Source organism: Mustelus asterias, chromosome 15, assembly GCF_964213995.1.
Source record: "Mustelus asterias chromosome 15, sMusAst1.hap1.1, whole genome shotgun sequence".
NCBI lineage: Eukaryota > Metazoa > Chordata > Chondrichthyes > Carcharhiniformes > Triakidae > Mustelus > Mustelus asterias.
The window spans coordinates 54,241,041-54,259,892 of record NC_135815.1 but is presented as its reverse complement, the minus strand read 5'-3'; positions in this window follow the sequence as shown (position 1 = coordinate 54,259,892).

Genomic DNA, 18,852 nt, shown 5'->3' with positions numbered 1-18,852 from the left:
CGAAGGCGGTATATTGGCGGTCTGATGGGCGGATAGGGACCTGGTGGTATGCCGACTTCAGATCGATGGTGGAGAACACCCGATATTGTGTAATCTGATTGACCATATCAGATATACGCGGGAGAGGGTACGCGTCCAGCTGCGTGTACCTATTGATGGTCTGACTGTAGTCAATAACCATGCGCATCTTCTCCCCAGTCTTCAGAACCACCACTTGGGCCCTCCAGGGACTGGTACTGGCCTCAATGATCCCTTCCCCCAGACGACGCCGCGCTTCTGACCGGATAAATGCCCGGTCCCCAGCGCTGTACCTCTGGCTCTTGGTGGCCATAGGCTTACAATCGGGGGTGAGGTGCTCGAAGTGCGAGGGAGGGGTAACCTTGAGGGTCGAGAGACCGCAGGTATTACGTGGCCGCTGAGCATTCAGCTGCGGGTTTCGGACCGAGATGGAGGGGAATGGCCCATCATAGACCATCGTGACGCTTCCTAAGTGGCACATGAAGTCCAGCCCGAGTAATACGGCAGCGCAGAGCTGAGGCAGCACGAGGAGCTTGCACCTCTCGTACACTGTGCCAAGTATAGTGAGGCTTGCTACACAGTAGCCGAGGATACTCACAGACCAGGACGTTGATGCCATGGAAATGGACTGCTGTATCGGAGCACTGACAGCCCGAAGCGCTTCACCGCAGCCGGGTGGATGAAGCTCTCGGTACTGCCCGTGTCAAACAGGCAGTCAGTTACGTGGCCATTTAGTAGATGCCCATAGTTGACCAGGCGAGTGGGTGAGGTCTGGAGTGGTCCAGCACGACTGAAGCCACTGTCGGAGCAGGCGAGGCATCCGGAGTAGCAGGCACCGTGGATGCGGTGGACGGAATCCAAAATGGCGGCCCCCATGAGTCGATTGATGGCACCCAAGATGGCGGCCCCCGCAGGTCACACACGGCCGATGGCGCCCAAGGTGGCGGCCCCCGTGATCCGCACGTGGTCGATGGCGGCGGGGAGGGTGACTCCCAAGGGTCGCACGCGGCGCTGCTGAGCTTTGAGGCCGACTTTCCCTGGCATACCTTAGCGTAATGCCCCTTCTTCCCGCAGGCAGAACAGATAGCGTCCTTCGCAGGGCAGCGGCATCATGGGTGTTTGTCCAGACCGCAGAAATAGCCCTTTGGGCCCCGGGACGGCAGCTGTGGTCCGCTCCACTTCGGGACGTGGCACGGCGTACGCTTGGGACCCACCCGGGTACAGCGGCGCTGGCGATCGTGGCACCCACAGTGTGCTCACATGGTCGGGGGGTATATGCGTCGAGGTTTCTAAAAGCCACCTCCAATGAGCCTGCAAGTTCCACCGACTTCGTAAGGTCGAGCCCACCTTGCTCAAGAAGTCGCTGCCGGATGTACGATGACCCGCGACGAAGGCATCCCTAATGAGATCGTCCGTATTCTGAGCGGCCGAGACGGCTTTGCAGCCGCAAACCCTGCCAAGTGCCCGCAGCTCCCTCAGGAATTGCTCTGTAGATTCCCCGGGCTGTTGCCTGTGTGTGGCTAGCAGGTGCCTTGCGTATACCTGGTTCAGCCGCTGGTCGTACCGGCCCTTCAGTATCTCGATTGCCTCGTCATACGTAGTGGCGTCGCAAATCATTGCGAAGACGTGTGCGCTTACACGGGCGTGGAGCACATGGAGTTTGTCGCTGTCCGTCACGACGACCGAGGTGGATGAGGCAATAAATGCTTCAAAACAATGAAGCCAGTGGTTAAAGATTTTGGAGGCACCGGCAGCCTGAGGATCGAGATCTAACTTGTCTGGCTTTAGCAACTGCTCCATCGCCTTAAAAACTTTTAGCGAATAAAATTGAGGTGCATCTGATAAATAGATAAGGCTGATGTTGCCAGGAACAGAAGCCTTTTATTCGCTAAAAAGGAACGATGTGGAACAGACAATAAACAGAACAATACTGGGCATGAGGATCTCCCGACTGAGGCCGGAGGGGGAGGGCTGCAGCCTTTATACCCTGAGGGCGGAGCCTCCAGTTAAAGGTGCAGCCGAATTAAAGGTGTCAGGGAGTGTCTCATATACGAATAGTAGTGGCAACAATATATACAGCTCAACTGTGCCGAAGGCATGACAGTGGTTTACCACAAAACCCCTAAACTGATCCCAATTGCCTGCATTTGGCCCATATCCCCTTATACCCATCTTGTCCATGTGACTGTCTAAATGCTTTTTAAATGACAAAATTGTACTCGCTTCCACTACTTCCTCTGGCAGCTTGTTCCAGACACTCAGCACCCTCTGTGTGAAAAAATTGCCCCTCTGGACACTTTTGTATCTCTCCCCTCTCACCTTAAACCAATGCCCTCTAGTTTTAGACTCCCCTACCTTTGGGAAAAGATATTGACTAAATAGCTGATCTGTGCCCCTCATTATTTTATGGACCTCTATAAGATCACTCCTCAGCTTCCTACACTCCAGAGAAAAAAATCCCAGTCTAAGCAGCCTCTCCTTATAACTCAAACCATCAAGTCCCGGTAGCATCCTAGTAAATATCTTCTGCACTCTTTCTAGTTTAATAATATCCTTTCTATAATAGGGTGACCAGAACTGTACACAGTATTCCAAGTGTGGCCTTACCAGTGTCTTGTACAACTTCAACAAGACGTCCCAACTCCTGTATTCAATGTTATGACCAAAGAAACCAAGCATGCGGAATGCCTTCTTCACCACTCTGTCCACCTGTGACTCCACTTTCAAGGAGCTATGAACATGTACCCCTAGATCTCTTTGTTCTGTAACTCTCCCCAATGCCCTACCATTAACTGAGTAAGTCCTGCCCTGGTTCAATCTACCAAAATGCATCTCCTTGCATTTATCTAAATTAAACTCCATCTGCCATTTGTCAGCCCACTGGCCCAATTGATCAAAATCACTTGTTGGGATTTACATTTTTGATTTGGGTTAAATGAAGGAGTGGTTTTACATTATGATATGTGTATGAGTGAGAGCTCTATATATTGTCAGAAGTTTTAAAATATATAACTAATGTCGGGTGGCACGGTGGGACAATGGTTAGCACTGCTGCCTCACAGCTCCAGAGACCTGGGTTCTATTCCCAGCTTGGGTCACTGACTGTATGGAGTTTGCACATTCTTCCCGTGTCTGCCTGGGTTTCCTCTGGGTGGTCCGGTTTCCTCCCGCAGTCCAAAGATGTGCGGGTTAGGAACATTGGCTATGCTAAATTGCCCCTTAGTGTCCCAGGATGCGTAGGTTAGAGGGATTAGTGGGGTAAATATGTGTGGTTACAGGGATAGGGCCTGGGTGGGGTTGTTGTCGGTGCAGACTCAATCGGCCAAATGGCCTCCTTCTGCACTGTAGGGATTCTATGATTTTTATGATATCTCCATTTCAAAGACATGGAACCTGAGGTTTGCACATAGTGGATTCTGCATGAGAGGATATGGAGGATACATGGGGGACATGGTCGAAGAGGGGGTCATGGAGAATATGAAGGGGCATGGAACAGGCATGGGGGCATGCGAGAACATGGAGAAGGCATGGAGAATATAAGGAGCCATGAAAGGAGTGTGGATATGATAGGGCATTGAGACAGGTGGCAACTGAGTGGTGTAGAAGTTGTAAGTTTGAGTACCTGATGTTCATCGTTAAACTAGGCCATTGTCCCAGTAAAAGGAGGCAGGTGCCCCCGCCTACTGGTGTTACCACCTGTTTGCCTCCCTTGCCAGCTCTGGCCTAAATCTGGAGGCAACAGCTTGTCTCCTTCCTGCCCCTGTCTCCTCACCATGAAAATACAGTCTATTGGGTCAGGAAGTTTCCTGACTTCACCTTCCTGTCTCCTCCTCAAAATTCCAGCCCCTGCTCTCAAGGTTCACTATGGAGCACCTGCCTTCAGAATGATTAAACAGACACTTGGCCTTTACTATTCGGAGATTACAGGATAAATATGAACTATTTGGCACATCTTGGTTCACCCATCTAGAACAATCTACAGAGCCCTTTTATGATATCTAACTGCCTGTTAATTAATTCCAAAATGTTATCTGCAAGTCCATTCCAAATATTGATCAGTGCTAAATGTACTTTTTAGCGTATTGAATCTGTCTTAATGTCACGCCACACCCTGACTATGTGCTCAAGATTTACCTTTCCTGCATTGCTTAATACCTTATTACCTTCTATTACACTGATTTTCACTTGCCCCCATTCAATAGACCAAATCTCAAAGAAAGCTGCAGCTGCATTTGCCAGTTGTAAGATGAATATTGATTCTTTCTTTCCCACTCGAGTCCATAGTTGTACCACCTGAAAAAAACAGTTAGCATTAATTTTGCAGTTATACAGAGTGACAATGGGCTACAATGATTGTTGTGAGGAAAGATTGTCATGAGGATGTGCTTTTTAAAGATACAATTTCTATTTTTTTTATTTTCTAGCTCAATTTGAAACAATTTGGAACCTCTAAAGACAATGATGAAACTGCTCAGACTGCTACAATCCACACAATCTTGCATTCCAGCAATTGGGATGACAAAATAGACACTCAGCACCTTGGGGAGTGGAAAGGACACCATCCCTTATTGGTTTCAGACGTTCCTGAGACTTTTTAAATATTTCTGATCTGAAACATCAAATTGCAAACACCTGTTCTGAAACAATAACTGCAGCAAACATGAACAAATAGAAGTCCCCTAGAATATACAGCCAACAAGGTACTTTAAAGGTTCTTTACTAAGAAAGAGAATGAGAATGAAAGACCATACTGTATTGAACACAGGCTATTGAACCTGTGTGCCCCCTCTGTCTATGTCTCCGAGGAGTTCCGCCCGGTTTGCAAAATAATCGCCCGAGAAGAGAAATAAAGAACAAAGAACAAAGAAAATGACAGCACAGGAACAGGTCCTTCGGCCCTCCAAGCCTGCACCGACCATGCTGCCTGACTTAACTAAACCCCCTACGCTTCCGGAGACCATATCCCTCTATTCACATCTCATTCATGTACTTGTCAAGACGTCCCTTAAAAGTCACTACCGTATCCGCTTCCACTACCTCCCCCGGCAACGAGTTCCAGGCACCCACCACTCTCTGGGTAAAAAATCTGCCTCGTACATCTCTTTTAAAACTTGCCCCTCGCACCTTAAACCTATGCCCCCTAGTAATTGACTCTTCCACCCTGGGAAAAAGCTTCTGACTATCCACTCTGTCTATGCCTCTCATAATCTTGTAGACTTCTATCAGGTCTCCCCTCAACCTCCGTCGCTCCAGTGAGAACAAACCAAGTTTCTCCAACCTCTCCTCATAGCTAATGCCCTCCATACCAGGCAACATTCTGATAAATCTTTTCTGTACCCTCTCTAAAGCCTCCACATCCTTCTGGTAGTGTGGCGACCAGAATTGAACACTACATTCCAAGTGCGGCCTCACTAAGGTTCTATAAAGCGTCAACATGACTTGCCAATTTTTAAACTCAATACCCCGGCCGATGAAGGCAAGCATGCCGTATGCCTTCTTGACTACCTTCTCCACTAGCATTGCCACTTTCAGTGACCTGTGTACCTGTACACCCAGATCCCTTTGCCTATCAATAGTCCTAAGGGTTCTGCATTTACTGTATATTTCCTATCTGTATTAGACCTTCCAAAATGCATTACCTCACATTTGCCCGGATTAAACTCCATCTGCCATCTCTCCGCCCAAGTCTGCAACTGATCTATATCCTGCTGTATCCTCTGATGGTCCTCATCGCTATCTGCAAATCCACTAACTTTTGTGTCGTCCGCAAACTTACCAATCAATCCAGTTACATTTTCCTCCAAATCATTTATATATATTCCAAACAGCAAAGGTCCCAGCACTGATCCCTGAGGAACACCATTTGTCACAGCCCTCCATTCAGAAACACACCCTTCCACTGCTACCCTCTGTCTTCTGTACTGTGAATGGAAACATTTTCAGAAAAAACATAGAAATCAGCTCCATACAACTACATGCAGGAAGATAACAGAAAAAATCAGCTGCAGTGTAGAATTACTGCATCAAGACCAGTCAAGGAGTAACTAATTGTACACTCATTTATTTTATTTTCACTAATGTGTGTGGGCTCAGACGAATTTGTGTGATGTACGAATGGTGGCTGTAGGTTTATCTAGATTTTCTTAGCTCAGGAAATAAACTTATCTTGTTCTTTGTTTAACCTAAGAAAACCTATGTGACTAATTCTTTTCAACCTAAAAATGGGACCCTTACAGAAGTAATGTCAATATATCGAAGGAGGAAGTGTTGGGTTTCCTAAATTGCTTTAAGGTAGACAAGTCTCTGGGGCCAGATGGGATCTATCTCAGGTTACTGTGGGAGGCAAGGGGAGAAATATCTGGAGCTTAACAGATATCTTTACATCCTCTTTGACCACAGGTGAGGTTCCAGAGTACAGGAGAATAGCCAATGTTGTTCCCTTGTTGAAGAAATAAAGCCGGGATAATCCAGGAAATTATAAGCCGGTGAGCTTGATGTCGGTGTTGGGGAAGCTTTTGGAGAAGATACTGAGGTACAGGATATATGTACATTTGGAAAGAATTGGACAGGCAGCATCATTTTGCACGGGGAAGGTCATGTCTCACCAACTTGACTGAGTTTTTTGAAGAGGTGACAAAGAAACTTGATGAGGGAAAGGCTGTGGTAGTTTATACGGACTTTAGTAAGGCATTTGACTACGTCCCACATGGCAGACTGGGACAAAAACTAAAATCACATGGGATTCAGGGTGGGCTGGCTAGATGGATACAGAACTGGCTTGGTTATAGAAGACAGAGAGTAACGGAGGAAGGGTGTTTTTCAGAATGGAGATCTCTAGCTGGTGATCTTCCTCAGGGATCAGTGCTGAGACCTCTGTTATTTGTGGTATATATAAATGATCTGGAGGAAAATGTAGGTAGTCTGATGAGTAAGTTTGCGGATGACACGAAGATGGGTGGAATTGCTGATAGTGCCGAGGATTGTCAGAAGATACAACAGGGCACAGAAATGTCAGATGGAGTTTAATCCAGCCAAATGCAAGGTGATGCATTTTGGGAGATCAAATTTGGTGTGAATTATACTGGAAATGGCAGAACCCTTAGGAACATTAACATACAGAGGGTGTGCAGGTCTAGAGTTCCCTAAAAGTGGCAACACAGGTGGTCAAAGTGATTAAGAAGACATGTGGCATGCTTGCCTTCATCAGCTGGGACATTGAGTACAAGAGTTGACAAATCATGTTGCAGCTAAAAAAACCTTGGTTAGGCCGCATTTGGAGTATTGCGTGCAGTACTGGTCACCACATTATCAAAAGGATAGTGGAAGCTTTGGAGAGAGTGCAAAGAAGGTTCACCAGGATGTTGCCTGGTCTCGAGAGTGTTGATCATGAGGAGAGGTTGAATATCTAGGATTGTTTTCACTGGAAAGATGGAGGCTGAAGGGATACCTGATAGAGGTCCACAAAATTATGAGAGGCATTTATTATTTATTATTATGTGATTTATTGTTTGATTTATTATTGTCAAATGTATTAACATACAGTGAAAAGTATTGTTTCTTGCGCGTTATACAGACAAAGCATACCGTTCATTGAGAAGGAAACGAGAGAGAGCAGAATGTAGTCTTACAACCATAGCTAGGGTGTAGAGAAAGATCAACTTAATGCAAGGTAAGTTCATTCAAAAGTAGACAGCAGCAGGGAAGAAACTGTTCTTGAGTCGGTTGGTACGTGACCTCAGACTTTTGAATCTTTTTCCCATTGGAAGAAGGTGGAAGAGAGAATGTCCGGGTGCATGGGGTTCTTAATTATGCTGGCTGCTTTTCCGAGGCAGCGGGAAGTTTAGACAAAGTCAATGGATGGGAGGCTGGTTTGCGTGATGGATTGAGCTACATTCATGACCTTTTGTAGTTCCTTGCGGTCTTGGGCAGAGCAGGAGCCATACCAAGCTGTGATACAACCAGAAAGAATGCTTGCTATGGTGCATCTGTAAACGTCAGTGACAGCCGTAGCTGAGATGGCATAGACTGGGTGGATAGTCAGAGGCATTTTCCTAGGGTGGAAGTGTCAATTACAAGGGGGCACAGGTTCAAGGTGAGAGGAGGAAAGTTTAAAGGAGATGTGCGGGGGAAGTTTTTCACACACAGAGTGGTTGGTGTCTGGAATGCACTGCCGGAGGAGGTGGTGGAAGCAGGCACATTAGCAACATTTAAGAGGCATTTGGATGGGTACATGAATAGGGCGGGAATAGAGGGATACACACCAAGTAAGGGCAAAAGGTTTTTTTTAGTTTCTTTAGGGCACCATGATCAGCACAGACTTGGAGGGCCGAAGGGCCTGTTCCTGTGCTGTACTTTTCTTTGTTCTTTGTTCTTGATAATCCCTCTAAATTTATAAAGAAATCCTGGGGGCGGTGTTCCGACCCCGTTCACAATGGATGTAATTCCCGTTATGGCCACTAGCTCCCGTGAGTGAGCCATAATGGGATTTGTACCAGGGAGAACTCAGAATGAGATCTTCCCTACCCCTCGCTGGTGACGTAATCAGGTTCATGCCCAACTAGGACATGATCATAATTTCCATCCATTTAAATACATTCAAATTTACGCCGTAGCGCCCAGGTTCCCAATATACTCCCATCACGCTGCGGGCATGCCGTCACATCAGTGGGAATCACAACTGGCTCCCAAAAATGGGAGCCAGCCATGATTACCATGCCGGGGGCTCAGAGATGAGTATAGCCCCCAGGTGGTGAGAGAACTGACTGGACAGAACCCCTTGGCACCTGGTATTGCCAATGGCAATTATGAGAGGCATAGACAGGGTGGATAGTCAGAGGCATTTTACTAAGGTGGAGGTGTCATGGCCAGAAATCGGGCTAGGGGTGGGGTCAGGGCCACAGTCTCTACGAAACCCTATTGGGGGCTTCCGCTTATGTGCGGGGTGTGGTGATGGTGGTGGTGGGGAATGTCTGCTTTGCGGGGAGGGGGGAGTTTCCTGCATTGACTCGAAAAGGGCCAGAAATGAGTTAGCTGCCAATTGATTAAACTGATTGCACTGGTGGCAGCCAGGTTGGACATCGGTCTCTGCAGGACTGATGTTCAAGTACAGCCCGCACACAAACTGCAGGTAAGCTGCATGGCCCAATGCCAAGACTTTCTCTTGATGGCATACTACAGATATCAATTTGGTCAGGTTCACCAGTGTGGTACCTAGTGGGAGCCCTGTGAAATGATGTGGCTGGATTGACGTGGCGTATTCTGATCTGTTGAGGGGCTGCATCCCTGAATAGTGGGTGCACAATTGTGTGAGGCCAGCATGAGTTCAAGATAGCTGGCGCTAATCAGTGCAAGGCCGCATTTTGACTGAGACAGTGCTGGAATACATTACATATAGCTTCAAACTGATAAGTACACAGGAATGGCATAACATGGTGGTGCTGATGGGTTTTCAGTTTCTTCAATGTAGCACTGGAAACCTTGGTGCAAGAGGTGAATCAGAAAAGAAGAGATCCTGTATCCGCAGGGAGCCAGGAGACCCCACTTCTCTCACAACCCACAATCTCTTCTGATTTACAAGCTGGAGATGCTGTAAGCATGCACCTCTTGATTTTTGTTCCTTCCCTGACTGTAACCCTACGTTGTGTCTTTCTTTTGTCAGATATCCAAGAATGGCCAGTAGACCAGATACTGTCCCTGCACGCAATCAAGAAGGTAGTCTGGGACCTGCACACAGTGGGCTGGATTTTATGGGGCCTGCAGAAGGTGGTTGGGAGTAGGTAAGGGTCAGAATATCAGGAAGGATGCCCATCAGTTCATCACCACCATGGAACTTTGCCAGTGATAGTGAAGGTGGCGGGATGGCTCTCCCATTCAGGGACCAATTTTGCCACTTTATTGGCCAATTAAGGGCCTTTATCACCACTGCTGGCATTATACCAGTGACAGATGTGCCCTTCACCATATCGGGAGGCCACCAAGTCAATCTTGGCAACTCCTCGGCAAGCTTGGGAGACTCTCCTGGTCAGGATCCTGGTCAGTGGCCACTGATCCATTTGGTACCATTTGGAATGAAGACTGCCAGTCCTCTATTGGCTGGCAGCCAATTGGCCAGCGAGTCTTGGAGGCAGGCACTTGTTCCTTAAACCATCCGTCTGCTGGGGAGAAAATGCAGCGGAGCTCTGCCAAACGGCCGAGGTGGGATTGGCCCTTGTTTTGTGGCCTTTGTCAGGGCCACCACTGCCTCAACAAAATCCAGCCCAATGAGTCACGAGTGGCTTGGAGCTCATGCAGCTGCCATCTTGCTGAGGGTGAGCCACACATGAGGACTCATGATGACTTAATGGGGCGCACAGAAAAAGGCTGATGTGTATGCATAGAAAAGTGCTTAGTGCAGTGACGGACTCGTCATATAGCTTAGGGTCACTTTCAAGGAGCAAAGGGGAATACAGAACCAAATTGGTAGATGGCTTTGAACAGATCTTGGAGCACATCTGTTCCAGTGAGGGAGTGATGGCCAACTCCATGAGAATACTTACATACCCAACCATGATGCAGCATAGGACGGTTGAATGTTCAACATCTATTACAGCACAAGCAACAACTAACTGTCCAATATCGGAATGCTGCCATGGAGATTAGATTGAAGTCATGAAGCTGAGCTTGCTGCAAGTGTACTCAGTTTGCTGTCACCATGGTTATGGATCTCAGTGCTCAGAAGAGCTTGCAGATTCTTGTAACAGTCCAGCACACTGCCCTCCTAACACATTGCTTAAATAGCTGAGGCACTGCCTGTGTAAGGGGATGCATTGGCTTGGGGGAGCATAAACCAGTTGTTCTCTCAGCATTCTTCCTCTCTATCACTCCTACTGCATCATTGTCCAGCCAACACAGATTGCTGCCACCCATGCCGACATGTGATATTCTGAAGGCCAACAACTGCTTGAGGCCATTCTTCAAAAACATCTGCAGTCTATCCCACTGAAACAGCAGCCTTCCACCGGTCATGCCTTGTCCATTGGGGTAAGTCCTGCGTAAGAAAAGTTGGAAAGGCAAAGACGAACACAATTGATGATTAATTACATGGAACACTGGGTGGTTTGCCTGATAAAGTTTGTTTTGAATGTTTGCTTGGTGGTGGCTTTGATTTCTGCCAAAACTTATGATGATCGCTCTCAGTGAGAACCTTAGGTGTGGGATTATTGTTGAAATGGGGACTTGGGATTGTGTTCACTGGTACTAAAGTGAGATGCACTAATCACGAGTGGCCTGGCTGAAAAAGGAGTTGTGTTTGTTGCCTCCTATTTTCATCCTCTTCGTTGTATGCCTGGCAGCAAAATCTGTGCCCACATGATACTTTTTAAAATTCATTCGTGGGACATGGGTGTCACTGGATGGTCAGCATTTATTGCCCATCTCTCGTTGCTCGTGGGCTGTGGTTCTGGAGGCACATGTAGGCCAGACCAGATAAGGTCAGCAGATTTCCTTCCCTTAATGACATTAGTGAACAGGATGGGTTTTTCCGACAATCGAAAATGGTCATCAGTAGATTCTTAATTCCAGATATTTTTAATTGAATTCAAATTCTACCATCTACCCGAGTCCCCAGAACATTAGCTGAGTTTCTGGATGAATAGTCTAGTGATAATACCAAGGCTATCGCCTCCCCTAACACCGCCTTCCTGACAGATCATAACCAATCTGGCAAGTACTACAGACCTCCTTCAGAATGGTCCAAAGGCAGTGAAAGTGCTGCTTAAGCACCTGAATGACCTGCTCGATGACTTTTCACGTAGCAACATGGCTTTGGTTATAGGCACACTGCCCATGTGTGCTTGTGTTCAGCACTAGATTCATGAGCCTGATGGTCAGCAAATGGAGCTTGTTGCCCAGTCAGCCTCTGATTTGACATGGTGACAGTGGTCTGATGCACAATAAAAGCATCATTATTGCTGCCAGCATACTGAGCGTTCAGCTGCATAATGTGTTGTGCATTGCCACACTGCTTATTCAGGGAGCCTTTGCAGTTGTGGTTCATATTTGCATTTAGATAGGCATTTACAAAGCAATGTGCATGCAGTACATGGCATCTTGCACCATGGGGAAGCCCACTATTCTGACAAAGTTGAGTGCTTGTTTCGTCTGCCTTTTCCAGAAAGAGATAATACGATATGTTCCCCTATTCTAGTGCACAGTTTATTCGTCAACTCTCTTATGTAGCAGTGGATAGCAAACTGGGAGGTGTCAGAGATATAAGGTGGGATTTTCCAACCCTTCCCCCCCCGCCTCTCCATGGGATCTTCAGGTCCTGCCGAAAGCAACCCCCTTGTGGTGCCTTCCCTGCCAGCAAGTTGGGTGAGCCATAGAAAACAGCATTGGAAGGACTGGAAGATCCCACCAGCGGCCAATGGTCAACCACCTCCGCCATTGGAAAATGCTGCAGGAGAGGCGGGAGATTCCCACCCTTCATCTCCTCCATCCTGGAAGGATCCTATGGAAAGAGATTCATGTCCATGGTTACTTCCACTGCCATTGACAATATTGTTCTTGGCCTGCAGCAATTGGCACATTTCTAGGAGTACCTCTTTTGTAAAATGGAGGCATGATATGCAGTGTTCCTGGTTGAATTACTCTCTGAAGCCCTGGGTGGATAGAGCCTCCTGCTGAGAGGCCAGCTCCCTCTCCACCCTCTTTGAGCACCTTGTCCTGCTCTGTGTCACTATTGCTCATCATCTCTGCCATGCTGCAGGTCATGGGGAATAGAAACTACTACTTCACTCAGGAGTGAGATCAAGGGATAGGATTTATAGTTATTTGGAGAGTAATGAATTGATAGGTGATAGTCAGCATGGTTTTGTGGCAGGTAGGTCGTGCCTTACTAACCTTATTGAGTTTTTTGAGAAAGTGACCAAGGAGGTGGATGGGGGCAAGGCAGTGGACGTGGTATATATGGATTTTAGTAAGGCGTTTGATAAGGTTCACCATGGTAGGCTTCTGCAGAAAATGCAGATGTATGGGATTGGGGGTGATCTAGGAAATTGGATCAGGAATTGGCTAGCGGATAGGAAACAGAGGGTGGTGGTTGATAGTAAATATTCATCATGGAGTGCGGTTACAAGTGGTGTACCTCAGGGATCTGTTTTGGGGCCACTGCTGTTTGTAATATTTATTAATGATCTGGATGAGGGTATAGTTGGGTGGATTAGCAAATTTGCTGATGACACCAAAGTCGGTGGTGTGGTAGACAGTGAGGAAGGGTGTCGTAGTTTGCAGGAAGACTTAGACAGGTTGCAAAGTTGGGCCGAGAGGTGGCGGATGGAGTTTAATGCGGAGAAGTGTGAGGTAATTCACTTTGGTAGGAATAACAGATGTGTTGAGTATAGGGCTAACGGGAGGACTTTGAATAGTGTGGAGGAGCAGAGGGATCTAGGTGTATGTGTGCATAGATCCCTGAAAGTTGGGAATCAAGTAGATAAGGTTGTTAAGAAGGCATATGGTGTCTTGGCGTTTATTGGTAGGGGGATTGAATTTAGGAGTCGTAGCGTTATGTTGCAACTGTACACAACTCTGGTGCGGCCGCACTTGGAGTACTGTGTGCAGTTCTGGTCCCCACATTACAGGAAGGATGTGGAGGCTTTGGAGAGGGTGCAGAGGAGGTTTACCAGGATGTTGCCTGGTATGGAGGGGAGATCCTATGAGGAGAGGCTGAGGGATTTGGGATTGTTTTCGCTGGAAAGGCGGCGGCTAAGAGGGGATCTTATTGAAACATATAAGATGATTAGAGGTTTAGATAGGGTGGATAGTGATAGCCTTTTTCCTCTGATGGAGAAATCCAGCACGAGGGGGCATGGCTTTAAATTGAGGGGGGGTAGTTATAGAACCGATGTCAGGGGTAGGTTCTTTACCCAGAGGGTGGTGAGGGATTGGAATGCCCTGCCAGCATCAGTAGTAAATGCGCCTAGTTTGGGGGCGTTTAAGAGATCCGTAGATAGGTTCATGGACGAAAAGAAATTGGTTTAGGTTGGAGGGTCACAGTTTTTTTTTTTTTAACTGGTCGGTGCAACATCGTGGGCCGAAGGGCCTGTTCTGCGCTGTAATGTTCTATGTTCTATGTTCTAAGTGGTCTAAGCAGAACATTGGAGTGAGAATCCAGGTCTTCTCCATGTGACACACCAATCTCTGCAAATTTCACCAACTTCAAACAGCAGTACAAACTACCACGTGCTTCTGCTAACTCAACAATAGCTGACAGAAATCAATCAACAGCTAACTGGAGTGTGACTGATGATCCTGTTAAATAACGCTAGTGGGACATCCTTCTTCTGCAAAATTAAAAGTGGGTGTTAGCAGGGCATTGAAGTTGAAAATGGTAACATTGAGATTAAATCAGAATTACAAGCTGAATAATGTCAGGACCTGCATACTTTCTAACACCCGAGCTAACACCCTCATCAAAATGGTGTTCAGCCTGACCACACTAGAAGTGTGCACATGAGTTGTGAATGCCAATGTGCACACAAACAGCACCCCCAGTGCTGGTAAACTGGTCTTACAGCACAAGGATTTGTTGCCAACTATTACTATTTACTTTAAATTTTAAATGATTGATTGGCAAAACATATTTCACATCTGCCTTATGCTTTAGAGAAAATGCATTGCTTAGCAATTTATAGTTGAATCTTTGTTATCGGGTAAACTTACAAACCATCCTTAGCAATTATACCTTTTGTAAGAGTGGACAGGACTGTCCAGTCCTGACACCGGCGGATACCTTTGCAGGTGGGATGGGAAAATTTGGAGAGCCATTTTTTTTCTCCTGTCCCTTTGATCTTGGATAATATCTTGTTTTTCTGCTAAAACAGCCCGACGGCCAATGGATTGCAATTACCACCACGGAAAACAAAACAGGATCTCATTGTCATTTTAAATAATCACTTTTCGCTACCAAGTCAGTAAACGCGAAACCCCACCAGTAAAATACCACAATACCATCCAAACATTCAATCTGAAACATGAGACAAGGGCCAATTTATAATCTGTGGCATTCAGATAGATAGACACTGGTATCATTTTCCTTTCCTAAGCCTGCCAGTTACTAGTATGGAATATGCAGTCCCTAATAATAATAGTTGCATACATTTGATTTTGTTTATATTACTATTTGCCCGCGACTCTGCTTTATCACGGTTTTGCTGCAGTTTAGATGTGATTATTGTAAAACATCTCTTTGAAGTAATAAATCACCAGTGTGGAATGTACAAGGGAATTAGCCCCAAATGGCCGATGAAATTTGTGAATAGGTGATTATTGAGTCAGACCAGGACTGGGATCGGAATTACCTTACACTTCTGCATGGCTCCTAATTTGTTTATTCACAGGCAATGGTCCACTGGACTTTTAAAATTAGCTTAGCAATCCTTTTAGACTGCTAATCACTTGTGGAGAAGAATACATTAGCTCATATTTATACTCACAGCCAAAATCTAACATGATTTTATTATTTATATTTGCAAAAGTTCCAAGGCTAAAAATATGTAAATGATTAAATAATAATAATTATAGCAGTTGGCCAATTCTAATTATGGTACATGATTCATACTTTCCAAACTGTTTGCTTCTTCTATAGTATATTCACAGATTGCATTTCCTATAAGTTTCCAACTTTAAATTTAAAAAAATATAATTTTCACTTTTCCATTAGTTAGTTATACTTACACTATGGTGGTCACTAAGAAATGTAATACGACATATTTTGAAAATAATGATGTCGGTTAATTGTCAAGACTATAATAAAATATTGTGCTTTAGAATTCTATGATTACATTGTTGAGAAATCATTCAGTGCCACTTCCTCTCTGTCAACATCACTCCACATACTAGCCCTCTCAAACACCCAGGGGAGCTGGTTGCATGCTCCAGTAGACCATGAGAAAGTATGTTCATCATCAGACAGCTAGGTTTGAGAGCAGATTCTCACTAAATCACAATTATAATCCCACAATAGGACGAGTAGGGACTAAGATGCAGACAACAAGTGGACCATCAGGGAATAACCAGTCCACTGTGTGGACTGGTGTGGACCACCAATAAACTAAGTTTAGGTTTATTTATTAGTGTCACAAATAGGCTTACATTAACACTGCTATGACGTTACATTGAAAATCCTCTAGTCGCCACATTCCAGTGCCTATTCGGATACACTGAGTGAGAATTTAGCATGGCCAATGCACTAACCAGCTCGTCTTTCAGACCGTAGGTGGAAACCAGAGCACCCGGAGGAAACCCACGCAGACACAGCGAGAACGTGCAGACTCCACACAGACAGCGAGCCAAGCCGGGAATCGAACCCCGGTCTCTGGTGCTGTGTGGCAGCAATGCTAACCGCTGTGCCAATGTACCGCCCCGCAATCAGTTATGTCTCCTTCCCTGCATTCAATTACCATGTACAAAGATTTTATTTTAACAGTTATGCTTATTGCTTTTTATTCAGGCGTGTACTTAGCAATCACTTAGTAACTGTCCTAATTGCTTCAAAGTAACAGCAAGTTATTTAAGTTGAAATAAAACTTGAAGCTGTTTTCAATCAAATGGGCTGTTTTCATTTGTTAATGGGATTGCCTCTTTTGTTGGGGGTGGGTGAGTGGGTGGGGGTGGGTGGGTGGGGGGGGGGGGGGGGGGGCGGGGTGCTACATTTCAGTCTTTCCTAATCTCAATATAGTGCATATGTTAGTCACGCTATTCAAGACAAGATGTAGTCATCCCCCCCTCATTCTACCATCGTTTCCAACTGCTTTAGAAACATATATGCTCTTTTTGGAAAAGCCATGGGTGAGAAAACAAGTGGTCTGATTAATGCCCTGTTTTGAAAATATGGGAGCACTTCTGGAACAAAGGGATCGCTGTTGGGACCCCAGCTATTCACAATATGTATTCATGATTTGGATGAGGGAACAAAATGTAACATCTCAAAGTTTGCAAATGATACCAAGTTGGATGGGAGGGTGAACTGTGATGAGGATGCAGAGATCCTTTAGAATGATCTGGACAGGTTGGGCGAGTGGGCTAATCAATGGCAGGTACAGTATAATTTGGATAAGTGTGAGGTTATTCACTTTAGAAGCAAAAACAAGAAGGCAGATAACTACCTGAATGACTGCAAATTGGGAGAGGGGAGTGTGCAGCGGGACCTGGGTGCCCTTGTGCACCAGTCATTGAAGGTAAGCATGCAGGTGCAACAGGTGGTAAAGAAGGCAAATGGCATGTTGGCCTTCATTGCGAGAAGTTTCGAGTTCAGGAACAGGGATGTGTTGTTACAATTTTACAGGGTCTTGGTGAGGCCACACCTAGAGTATTGTGTGCAGTTTTGGTCTCCTTTTCTGAGGAAGGATGTTCTTGCTCTTGAGGGAGTGCAGCAAAGGTTTACCAGGCTGATTCTGGGGATGGCGGGACTGATGTATGAGGAGAAATTGATTAGGTTAGGATTGTTTTCGCTGGAGCTCAGACGAATGAGGGGGGACCTCATAGAGGCTTATAAAATTCTAACAGGACTAGACAGGTTAGATGCAGGGAGGATATTCCCAATGGTGGGGGAGTCCAGAACCAGGGGTCACAATCTGAGGATTCAGGGTTGACTATTTAGGACGGAGATGAGGAGACATTTCTTCACCCAAAGAGTGAGGAGCCTGTGGAATTCATTACCACAGGAAGTAGTTGATGTTAAAACATTGAATGTATTCAAGAGGTGGCTGGATATAGCACTTAGGGTGAATGTGATCAAAGGTTATGGGGAAAAAGCAGGATTAAGCTATTGAGTTGGATGATCAGCCACGATTGTAATGAATGGTGGAGCAGGCTCGAAAGGCCACATGGCCTCCTCCTGCTCCTATCTTCTATGTTTCTATGTAAATCATGCCACATGCCGTATTGATGAAGGGAGAAAAGGACAAGGAATAGAGGAGGCAACAGAGTCAGACTATTCCTGGCCGGGTTAGAAACATAGAAACATAGAAAAACTACAGCACAAACAGGCCCTTCGGCCCACAAGTTGTGCCGAACACATCCCTACCTTCTCGACCTACCTATAACCCTCCATCCTATTAAGCTCCATGTACTCATCCAGGAGTCTCTTAAAAGACCCTATTGAGTTCGCCTCCACCACCACTGACGGCAGCCGATTCCACTCGCCCACCACCCTCTGTGTAAAAAACTTACCCCTAACATCTCCCCTGTACCTACCCCGCAGCACCTTAAACCTCTGTCTTCTCGTAGCAGACATTTCCACCCTGGGAAAAAGCCTCTGAGAGTCCACCCGATCTATGCCTCTCAACATCTTATATACCTCTATTAGGTCTCCTCTCATCCTTCGACTCTCCAAGGAGAAAAGACCGAGCTCCCTCAGCCTATCCTCATAAGGCATGCCACTCAATCCAGTGTTGTCAGTTGTCAGTGAAGAATTCAACTATCAACACTGTGAGGTGGTGGTGTAATGTCACTGTCCTGTGAAAGGGTCCAACAAGCCATTCAGTGCAAGGACAATTGGGAATGAGCAACCAATGCTGATCTTGCCTGTTACGCCCACATCCCATCAAAGAATGAAGAAAAAAACGACCCCAATTCTCTATTTGCTAACAGTTCCAGACCTTCCCTTCCCTCTAGCATTGACTGTCACTGCATATGATAGCAGCAGTGTGAGCCAGCATGGCAGTACTCAGATGTTGGGTGGCTGCTGACAGTGTTACAATGGAAGCCGTATCGGAGTCCTGGCCCCCTGTGGATACGGGACATCTCCGTTCCTTTCCACATCCTCCACTAAGGTCTCCAGTGCTGCGTCTGAAACAT